Source organism: Bactrocera latifrons, unplaced genomic scaffold (assembly GCF_001853355.1).
Source record: "Bactrocera latifrons isolate USDA-ARS-PBARC rearing strain unplaced genomic scaffold, ASM185335v1 scaffold_524, whole genome shotgun sequence".
NCBI classification, from domain to species: Eukaryota; Metazoa; Arthropoda; class Insecta; order Diptera; family Tephritidae; genus Bactrocera; species Bactrocera latifrons.
The window spans coordinates 32,235-43,995 of NW_017537184.1; the positions used below are offsets into that span (position 1 = coordinate 32,235).

At 38.1% G+C, this 11,761-nt stretch overlaps 1 pseudogene; it reads right to left on the reverse strand.

The window, feature by feature from the left end:
- Nucleotides 1-4,911: 4,911 nt before the first annotated feature.
- LOC108974078 lies at nt 4,912-6,450 on the reverse strand (annotated as a pseudogene).
- Between the last annotated feature and the right edge of the window lie 5,311 nt (nt 6,451-11,761).

Here is an 11,761-nt window from a genome sequence, read left to right on the forward strand (position 1 = left end):
CTGAAAAGAAGGGTATTAATGTGATCGAACTTAAGTTTCAATAATCCGATATTACAAGCAACGAAACAATCAATTTATTGATCGAAACTTTGGATGGGTGCAGTTTCTTGCATCAAAAGCTTTTGGCGTGTATATAAAGATCACATTCTCCAACTCGCATAAGCTTTCAATATAAATGTAACACGCCAATATCGCTCCCAATATTGGTTTCAAATAGAACATTTGCTGCTGCCCTTCAACACCAGAATCACAGCCACTTGTCAGATTCTTATCTTGATATGTCTCATTTGATTCGGTGATCGAAACTTTGTCTCAATAATGTCAGACTCGCTGGAACTTTTTAGTATTCAAACAATTTACCCACAGCCAAGACAACAATGAAGAAACCAACAATGCGGAGAGAGCAGGATGCTTTTCCTTCAATTTTCGCCCTCCAATTATTTTGCTTTAATGGTTCTACTAATAAAACAATATTTTCTGTTTTTTGTAGCTGTGATACCCAGCTTTGATATTTACTGAGATAAGTATCGAGATATCGAATTGATCCATGGAAGTATTGAACGTGATCCTGTTTTTATAAAATATCGACTTGTTAAGAATAAAATGTATTCTTTCAGTGATGGTTAGGTTTCTGCACACCTTTTTCACACACACAAGCGTCATGTAATTACTACCTTCAGGCTCCTACCCTTGTCTCAAACCTCGCTTGATATCGAACGGCTCGGAGAGGTTGTCCATGGTCTGATGGAGCCTTTGGTTTTGCTCAACTTCAGTTTGGACAGCCGTATTCATTTTGTGCTGTCAAAAGCAGCTTTGAAATCGAAGAAGACCTTATAAGGTTCAATCAGTTTGTAGACAATTTCATATGCAATGTTGAGGAGGTTATTCCACTTCATTTGGCGTAATTGGCTTTAAGCTCCTTATCAATTCTTCGCTGCCRTATTGGAATAGTTTCGCCGGCAATCCATCGGCCCGCGGCGCTTGTTGTTCTTCAGATGAGTAATTGCTACTGAAGATCCATCCATCGTCATAGATTGGGGAATCGGGTACACCATTTTCAGGTGTTATGCTTTCACTGACATTCAGCAGGACGAAGAAGTGTTCCCTCCACAATTTTAGTATGCTCGACCATCACTCACTAGATCACATCTGGGGGTTCTACCAGAGTATGCTCCGGTCTTGAAACCTTCTGTTAGTCGTCTGCCATCTTTTTTTAGAAATCGAGTCTATCCTGTCGGCCAGTTTCTCTGGCTATTCGTACACTCTCGGTATTTATCCCATATCGGACGTGTAATCGGTTGGTGGCTTTTCGGTGTAGAGACAGCCAGGTAGCTTGTTGAATTTTCCTATGCTGGAATCTATTACTACAGATAACCATAATTCGGGATTCAGCAAAGTCGATCAGCCTCAGCCGAGCTGAACTTATTGCCCATCGCACTTCTTGGACAGTGCCGATATAAGCCTGGACAGCGGTACCTTTCCAATTAAGAGACCGCACATTACAGGTGCATGCCCTCAAATCGCAATCCTTAATGGGTTTGCCATGGTCGTCATCAAAAGACCATCATCCGAGGCTCTTGTTTCCTTTTTATTGGTAGCGTTTTTTATGCGGCGGTTCCCAAACCCTGGGGAGCTTTAGCTCGCCTGAAAACGGATGTTATTTGGCTACCCAGAGGATACTTACCGAACACAGCGGTTAATGTGGGAGGTTTAGTGTTGAAATTCGGATAATAGCTGCTTTTGGGCCAAAAATGGGGCGATAGACTTGCGGAGATTTTATATCGCATCTATCGGTCAATATCTAAGAATGAGGACAATAGACCTCATATACCTAATGTGAGAATTATATAAGAATTTTAACTTCCGGTTGACTTAATACTTTTTATCGCTTTAAATATATGAGATCTCTTAGCAGTGTTAAGTAAAAAAAAAAAATATTGGTAATTTTTTATTTTATTTCATAATTCTTTTTTTTTTTTTTTTTTTTTTTTTTTTTTTTTTTTTTTTTTTTTTTTTTTTTTTTTTTTTTTTTTTTTTTTTTTCTTTTTTATTTTGAAGTCGTAGGTGAGAGTGTAAACGAAAGCCGTGGAGAGTAGATTCGGCGCCGCTCGCAGCAACTCGGACTGACGTATGGAACGACTACGCTCCTATGTCTTATAGGCTCTTGAAAAGTTCCAAAAAGATCCGACGTTTTCGGACCAAATTTTGTTCACCGATGGGGCCCATTTCTGTTTCAACGGGTATGTAAGCAAACAAAATTGTCGCATCTGGAATGAAGAGCAACCTGAAGTGATGTCATCTTGAAGAAAAACGGCTCATCGGTTTATTCAAAAATRAGAACGCTTCGATTCAGACCTTGAAGCACGTCTTTTGCGTGTTACCAGTAAAAATCCTCAAACGAGTCATGAAAAATTGTACTCAACGGATGGACCATCTGACACGTAGTTGCGGCCAAGATTTGAAAGAGATAATCTWCAAAAAATAAATGCCAAAGAATTTTCTTTCAAATGACAATAAACAATCTCTATTAAATTTGAAGTATCGGTGTTTTTTTTTATGTAGGAAACCTCGAAATAGATCACTTCATGTATAATGATTTTCGTTAGTCCATAGTAAAATTCGGATATTTCGTTTGATATTTCCCTCATATTTTTTTCAAGCTGTTCAGATATTACACCAAACAACTCAGGAAATATTCACATTCGCTCACTTTGGTGAAGTTATTTATAGGATACTAGTATGCTTCTATAAAAGCCGTTGGCTACAAAGAGTGTAATCCCTTTGGCAACACCGTGTGCAACTTCACGAAGTTTCGGAATGCTGTGACACATAAAAACTTCAACTTCTACAACAAAACCAACAAAGCAAGTGTCCTGAGCAAAAATGGCAGGGCTGCAAATTCAATTTGACAGRAATTCATCAAAAGACAGTAGCATAATGGAAACTATGTATGTGGAAAGGGGATATGTGATAACTGTAAAGTTCAAAAGAACTGTCAAATTCACGAAGAAACTCGGTATTTTGTTACACACATACATTGGCACATACAGACTCTCGCTCATTTCAATGTTCAACACTATACTCTCCGGCAAGTTTTACCACACGCGTGAGTTGCTGTGCTATAACAAATATAACTGTCAAACAATACAAATACACGCACAATAACAGTTCACTGTGTGTAAGTATTTGTGCGCTTGTCGAAGTATGAAGACTTCTTTAGCAAACTCATGCACGTGACTACTTTTGAAGGCGTCTGTTCTATACATGCCGACGAAGGCATGTCAAATTTACAACAAAAAGCAGCAACAACAATACACAAAAGTGTTGCATAAGTTTTATCAAATCCGTTTGCAACTTTACCACAATGGACACATGGTCAAGAGCCTTATTGCTTTTACAAAAAGCACATGCACACACACACATTCACGCACAGACTGTAAATATGTATGTGCAACAATGCAAATAATCTCAATTGATGAAGTTTTCAACAAGCGATATAAAATAATTAAAAGTAACTAAAATGTGCAGAAATATTTCAGCAAGTTTTTCTCTCTGCTTTTTTGCTTCATCTCTTTCTCTTTCCCTTTTTCTCTCTCTCTTTTTACGTGCATACCATATTTAATAACAATAACTCGGTGCAACCAGCATCACGTGGTATTTGAGTTGTGGCATGACATGAACACCAACAACAAAAGCAACACTTGTGAATGCCACAAAAACTAAAATATGCAAATAACAGACAAAAACTGCAACAATGTGGATCAAAGCAGCAACAACAAAAAAGAGAAAAAGAAATTGGATTTAAAATGTGAAATCGTCAATATTTATTACTGCGAAAATGTGCTTCATATTTACKGAAATTGCTTGTAATTTAATATTAATACTGCCACAAACAAAAAAGTACGGAAAAACCACAAAATAAATTTTGGGAAACAATGGACACGTAAAGCTAAAAGATATTTGGAGATTAAAGGTCGTACGTCAGATGGACTACACATAACYGTATGCGTATTTAAATACAAACGAAGTATTAATAGTAAATAGCAATAGCAATAGTAATATAACATTTATTTCAGTTTCATCAGGAAATAGATCAATGCAGAAGCCGTTAAAAATTAATAAAATATGAAAGAAGTTCATAGCAGGTTGAAACGCATTGGAAACGTAATTTACAATAACAACAAGTAAGAAAAGGCCAAGCTCGGGTATAACCGAGCATCGCATACACATGCAACTTGCAAGGCTTGTTGGTTATATGGGGTCCASTTCAMATTTTCACTCGCTTTCWCTTCRYTCATTCCAAGTACGAAAATGCGCAATTATTTGAAAACTACGCGCTCTCAATTTTATTAAGAAATYTTATATATTGGCCGATATATGCGATATAAAGTCACCCGGAAGTTCGAAAACCGTTACGTCAGGTATATGTGGGCTAAGGGAAGTGTTTGTATTGACCTGATTCAAACTAATTTTGATACCCAGAGATAATATTATTTTGAGAAGGATTCTCTCCATTTTTTAATTATACTATATGGCATACACAAAGACCAATCTTTTCGGTAAAAAGTCACATATTCATTATCCATTAACTTGAACAATTTTGCTTCCACACAACTTACGATTATAAGGTGGCATACTTCAAAGGCATTATTCGAGGAAGTTTTATTCTGTTATATTAATTGTGTATAAGATTGCAATAAAACAAGAGGAACTGCGTTTAATATGACCTGTCGTCATGATTTTATTTTCAGCACTAACTTAAATCCGCAAGGAGCGGCAAATATATGCCTGCTTGTACAGTAGGCACATCTAGGCAGTTACATGTGCAAAAAATGCATTGATAATAACTGTACAACAATAGGTAATGCAAAGGCTATGCAAACATAGATAGGGTGTTATTTATTGTATAGCTCAATCTTGAACATCCTCCCAGGCTGAATCCTCGGGGTTCAGAATTTCTGTCGTTTATTCCGGTTAGTCTTACCACCTTTTGTACAGGACGTTGACAGTGGCGTTCCGTTGTATTCTGTCGTAATGACGCGGACGTGACCATAGCTGTCACGATGGGTGTCCGTGATACGACTCAAGCGCCAACAGGCGGTTAGCAAATTCTCATTTCGAATAAGTACGACATCGCCCATTTGGAGGGGCTGAAGCGAATACAGATATTCATTTTGCCAACGTTTTCAAAAAAATGTTCGAACATTGAAAGCGCTGCCAATAATGGAGGCGATTCTGCGGTATATCTGGTAGCGTTGGCTCAGAAGGACAATTCACTGGTCGGCCAATTATGAAATCACCAGGCGTTAAGGCTAGTCCTCCTTCGGGATCATCATGTAAGGCTACAGTTGGTAGTGAATTAAGCCAATAACGTTAATAGCTCACGATAGGACAATGACTATTGCCCCATAATGCGAAGTAAATGCTTCTTGACCGAACGGACCACTGCTTCCAGATACCACGATGATGTGGCGTAGCGGGGGTAATGAACTTCCATTCTTCACGCTTTAGTCTATCAGCGCCTACAAACTGTGTGCCGTTGTCACTGTAGAGCTGAGCACAAATGCCGCGGCGCCTGATAAATCGGTCGGAAACGTCTATGAAGGATCTCGTACACAATAATAATGGCCGCTGTTTGAAAAATCAGGAGCCGGAAGTACCCGTTCTCGGGTTAACGACGTCATTTGCTGATTCTGGAGAACTCGCTGATGTCTCCGACACACGGTACATTTTCATATCATAATCATTGGATGTCGTTGTTCGTTAGATATTTCTGCATTTCAGAGACGCCCACCGAATACCACGCCTCGCAAAATGCCTTCAGGATCAACATATGGACTTAGAGCTAAAAGGTGATCTCGATTGTCTAGCCTGGAATTTGATTTGAGAGCATTAATTTCTCATTTATTTGCCTTACCTTGAACTTGTGTAACAGTTACAAACAGAGCCCATTCGATATCTTCTGCTGTCACAATATTCCACCTCTGACCCTTGTAAAATGGCAGAAAACGTCTTAATCGCGCCGTTGTATTGAGGACGTGACACAGAAGACATAAGCCATTGGCAATGGTCCTAACGAGTGGATGTAAGAGTACGAAAAGGTTGACATACCAGTGTATGTGCCTGGAGTTACTTCGTCGTTAGTTCTGGCATAACTSGAGCGTTCTCGATACATATAGCCGAAATTCCTCGACACGCACAATCGGCCGAATTGTACTCGAAGTGAATGTGTCGCCAACATTTTATCTTGGTGTGGACCTGGATGTGTGCAACTCGATTACCAACGAACTGTTTCAAAATTGAATGTTGGTTATGAATCCAATATAAAACTATAATTGAATCAGTTCAGAGYGTATAAGTGACTACCAGCAGGTAGATAGCAAAAAGTTCCAAACGGGGTATAGTAATCTCTTTCACAGGCATCACCTTGGTTYTTGCGGTAAGTGCCATATTATAATAATATCCTTGTACGGCACTATTTACGTAGAAAACCGCAGCATACGCCTACGAGCTAGCGTCACAGAATTCATGAAGTGTRCAAAATGCATGAGCTGATATGAKGAAGACAGGTGATGAAGACCATTTCGAAATTCGAGCCACGGGTCATGTAATTCTACAGGTAGTGGAGTGTTCCAGTTAGATCCTAAGATAAGGCCAGAACTACAGCTGGTATACCAACCGGGTCATACAGCCTTGCAACGTATGACTTACTCAACTACTAATTAAATTTAAACTGTGATCTTTCAGTCGATTATACAGAGTATTCATGGTTAGTGTGACTCTTTTAGAGTATTAAAGGTCTGGTTGATAATCGAAAAGCAGCTTGACGCGGCAAAGATTCTTTGAAGTACTGAAYTTAAGCAATTTTTTCGATTATGAATCATTTAATTTCCATGAAACCACTTTAGTTCAAACCGTGATTAAGTGTTGTCCACACAAATGAGATTCTGTGGCCAAGCTGAGATTTACGAAAGAAGAAAAAAACTGCTAAGAACAGGCCGCACAAGTGATGKTGAATTTTTATCAGCGCTGGCGTGCCGAGTGAACGGCGGGAATCCATTTATCTGCGCRCAACCACAAAGTAATCGAAGACAATGACGTAAATTGATGTACATGCGCSTGCATAAATGAAGCACAGGAACTCATACAAGCCAAGCATATGTGAGCCGAAGGTCGCTTACGACCACAAGGCCTGCAGCAGGAAGTGGCCGCGTAAGCTGGCAGCAACCGGAAGGAAGTATAAAAGGAGGTTACAATGGAAAATGCACAGCGCAAAAAAGGTGAAAAATATGCGAAGAATTGCATGAAGTGTAATGCGCACACAATAAAGATAAATTCGCCAATATATTTAAGCAATATTCATACATATCTTTTTTTTTTTTTTTTTTTGCTGGTATTGGAAAGCACCGAAATATTGGAAATCATGCACTTTGTTGCGCACGCCCATGGCGCCTTTTGTTTCCTTATGACGCTTGTCAACGCGCGCATGGCGTTTTTGTCTTCATTTCATTTTCGAAAGCGTTTTTTTTTTTTTTCTTTCATTGCCAATTTCTGACACTGATGGCCGACGGGAATTGTGCTAAAAATTTCACGAGTCCTTTGCGAGTCGCAGCAATAATACATGAGCGCTACGCACTTGAGCCATAAAGGCAGTTGGTACAAATATATAGAGATTTGTATGCGTGTGCACGCACATGAGTGCGTCCRTATGTGCATATGTGCTTCCCCTTCGCCGACAAAGTGATATCATTTATTATGTGAGCTTATCAAAAATCCAATGAATGTGCTGCGKCGCTGCTGCCGCGCCCATCCGAAAAAGCGCCAAAGCACTTACACGCACACCAATACACAGGCACGCCTGTATGTTCTTATAAATTCCTATTCTAAGTCCACCATTAAGCCGCAGGCCAGCATTAGCCAACAACAATGCTGCAATTTATGTGCCCATTTTGCCATCGACGCGCATCGTTTCACAGGATATCACAGCAAGGGACATGCAATTCACATTTAGCCACTTATATACACATACACATGCATAAATAAATTTATAAGTGGGGGAATGTGCGCTATTTTGCCCAATGACCACTTGCATTAATCCGCGCACTGCAATGCTTAGCCGCAATTTTTACCATGATTTGCTGCCGCCATATTTGAACTGCCAGCAAATGGCTGTCCAACAAAAATCCAGCGGGCAAATGTTTGGTGGCAGCACATTTTACTCATATCCCGTTATGCTTAAGCGATAGCTATCTGTGTGTGGCATCATGCCCGTGTATCGCATTGTCCATAATTTGGGCACCAAGCGCTTGTTTGCGATAAAATTCATTTTTGCTAAACACTTTGATTTTGCCGTAAATGTCTGATTGCATAACGGTTTATTGTATTGTAATTTGTTGGCATTGTGTCAGCGTAAGCAGAGCCTGCATATTCATATTGCTGGTGTTGATCATAAAGTTCGCCATTAGCACTGATTGATTTTGTTAGAAGCCGAATAGGGTACTGTTAAGTTCGAGTGGATTCGTACAGCTAAAGAGTGTATTAGATGTTTTAGATTACGGTAATTATTGAGTTGTGTTGAGTTGAGCTGATTTGAGTTGAGTTGAGTTGAGTTGAGTTGAGTTGAGTTGAGTTGAGTTGAGTTGAGTTGAGCTGAGCTGAGTTGAGTTGAGTTGAGTCGAGTTGAGTTGAGTTGAGTTGAGTTGAGTTGAGTTGAGTTGACTTGACTTGAGTTGAGTTGAGTTGAGTTGAGTTGAGTTGAGTTGACTTGACTTGAGTTGAGTTGAGTTGAGAGTTGAGTTGAGTTGAGTTTAGCTTAGCAGAGTTGAGTTCAGCTGAGTTGAGTTGAGTTTAGCAGAGTTGAGTTCAGCTGAGTTGAGTTGAACTGAGCTGAGTTGAGTTGAGTTGAGTTGAGTTGAGTTGACTTGAATTGAGTTGAGTTGAGTTGAGTTGAGTTGAGTTGAGAGTTGAGTTGAGTTTAGCTTAGCAGAGTTGAGTTCAGCTGAGTTGAGTTGAGTTTAGCAGAGTTGAGTTCAGCTGAGTTGAGTTGAGCTGAGCTGAGTGGACTTAATTTCTCAAAGTTAGCCACTTTCTAAATCACATTTCTTTTGTAACAAACTCTTTAAAAAATATGTAGTAATGGAAAATTTTATGAATCATTAAGCTCACTGATTAACGGATATCTGATAAATGAAAAATGGTAATTTTTTTATTGGCATACAGTCATTTTAAGTACTCTAGGCCCTACTTTATACCCATATACAATTTGGCTGAACTTGGTACCACAATGAACCACGAATTTATTTAGATAACTTGAAAGGGAATCATTTTGGAAAAACGTATTATTGAAGGCTTGTGAATTCCAGATATTACCGTCTTCGATTTCTTCGGTTTCTTTATATAACAAAAAAATGCGACATACAAAATTTACTCGTTTATAAATACGACCTTACACTATAAAAACAAATGTATGCAAATCGCGAGGATATACTATAAGCGAAAATTAAAAACAAAATATTACTAAAAAGCTAACGAAATAAAATATTTAAAAATTTTCTCAAAGTTAATAATCTAAAGCTAGTTTCCTCTAAGGTCTTCTTTTTCCATTCAGGTATAGTTTCAAAATAGAGGTCAGTAACCAATTAAGAAATGGAAATATGAAAAACTTAGCACGWATGAGAATAACAAACCTTGAAGTCGGTTCGTGCTCCACTAAATTACCTAATTTAGGTTAGTGAAATTAATATCTTTCCAAGATTGATGGATTTGGTGCCAAACTTCAATGAAAATGGTTAAGATTTTGTCCTAGAACTAGTCTTTCTGTGACTTATTAAAAAACGCTAAGGATTGCAGTATATTAACAACATTGTATGATAATTTTAAATTTAATTTTTTGTGATTTATTGCCAAAAATATATACGGTTACTACAGTCTGGTACATAATGGTTCAGAGCCTAAAACGTAAATCCAAAAAAAAAAAAACGATATTCGAAAATCCTAAGCTAACAGAAACTCTTACGACTTTTTAAGTAAAATATAATACTGTATATTACAGWGAGTAKCAGAAAAAGKGGCAATGTGAAGATTTTAATTTGTTTCCACTTGAAATATGCTATATGTGGGTCCTTATATTCCACACACTAATAATTGGTTGAGTATTCAAAATGTTAGTATTCAGCTTGACTTTAAAATACATATTTTGAAGGTTAAGGAATATAACAGTAATGAAATAAAAAGCTTAAGTTAAACAGRCAACAAAAAAAGTTCGAGATAGATATCTAGTTACGTATGTACCTAGTTTGCCGTTCATATTTCGAGGCTTAGTTATCTGAGTGTTAACATTTTGGTGATGTGCATCTTCAGAACGATCTGACATAYGAGCGCTATTTGTGTTATTTACAGTAACTTAAAATATTCAATCCGACAAAAAATTGGAATTAAATCGCGAACATTTTCACGCGTTTACTTTTTACAACTTTCGACGAGTTTTATTTCAGCTGCAGTGCATCGTTGAACTTAAATAAATTTATGACGATGAAGCTCCATCAAGAACCAGTGTCCATCGATGGTTTAGTAAATGTATTGAAGGTCGTAGGTCACTTCAAAACGAATTTCGCGAAGGTCGTCCAAAATCAGATGTTGTTTAAGAAGCTGTTGACATTGCATATCGAACATGGCACGTATCGCGAGATTTAAACAACTATGTACATTAATGAAACTAGCATAAATTCAATATTGCATGAACATTTGACTGTGAAAATTCTGTTYATTTTGGAACCAACACACCACTACACATCGATCGATGAAAAAACACGGCTCGTGTCGATTGGTCGAGAGAAATATTAAAAAAATACGATAACGGTGCCTCGAAACAAGTCTGTGATATCGGGGCAGGTGATGTATCGCAAATTTATGCGTATGAGCTCGAAAGTAAACAGCAGTCGACTGTAAGGAGGTTACAAAATCAGCCGAATCAAACAAAAGCTGTTCGACTACGAACTTCCAAGCATTGCCTGTTGTTTTAGAAAAACTGAACATGTCGCAACCATAATACTAGAACAATGCTAACATCATATTCTAAGTAGCATACAAGCATTTGTTTAACATTTTTCTTTCAAAAAATCACGAAAACCAATCAACGAAATCGGATCACTCTTCACCACGACATCAATTTGATGAGCAATCTACCATATAATCCTGACTTGGCCGAATGACTACTTTTTATTCCTGACAACTGTGGACTAAACATTTTTAACAAATGGGCGTAGTCCCACCTCCTTAATGCTTTAACGTCCATATCTTCCAAACCGCAAAAACAATATCAAAAAAACTTGCTGAAGAGAACTTGCTTGCTTTAGGATGTGGCCAGAAGTTTAGCCAAGAGTGAGCTGGAAAGCTTGTATGTATTTATAGAAGCGTATTTTAGCTGAAAGACGAAGAATAAATTAAACTGAAATCTTTTGATCGATTAAATTTATTAATTGAACAGAAATTTACTTCTTTGAAAGTCTTTTACTACAGAAAACTCCATTTAAAAACGAAACCTTGACGCGATCATATCATGCTGAAGGAAAAGTTCGCTTCACTGGCAACCTTGGCGAGTTCAAAAACTTTCTTATTAGCAATTTCCTTGCTGATATGTGGTCATGCAATTTTTAATAAAAACCATATTATGGCCATATTATTTGGCAAGTCTGCTATTTAAGCAATCAGCTCAGCGATACTCCTTTGACAGACCCCAGCGAAGGCCGCACAACACATGCAC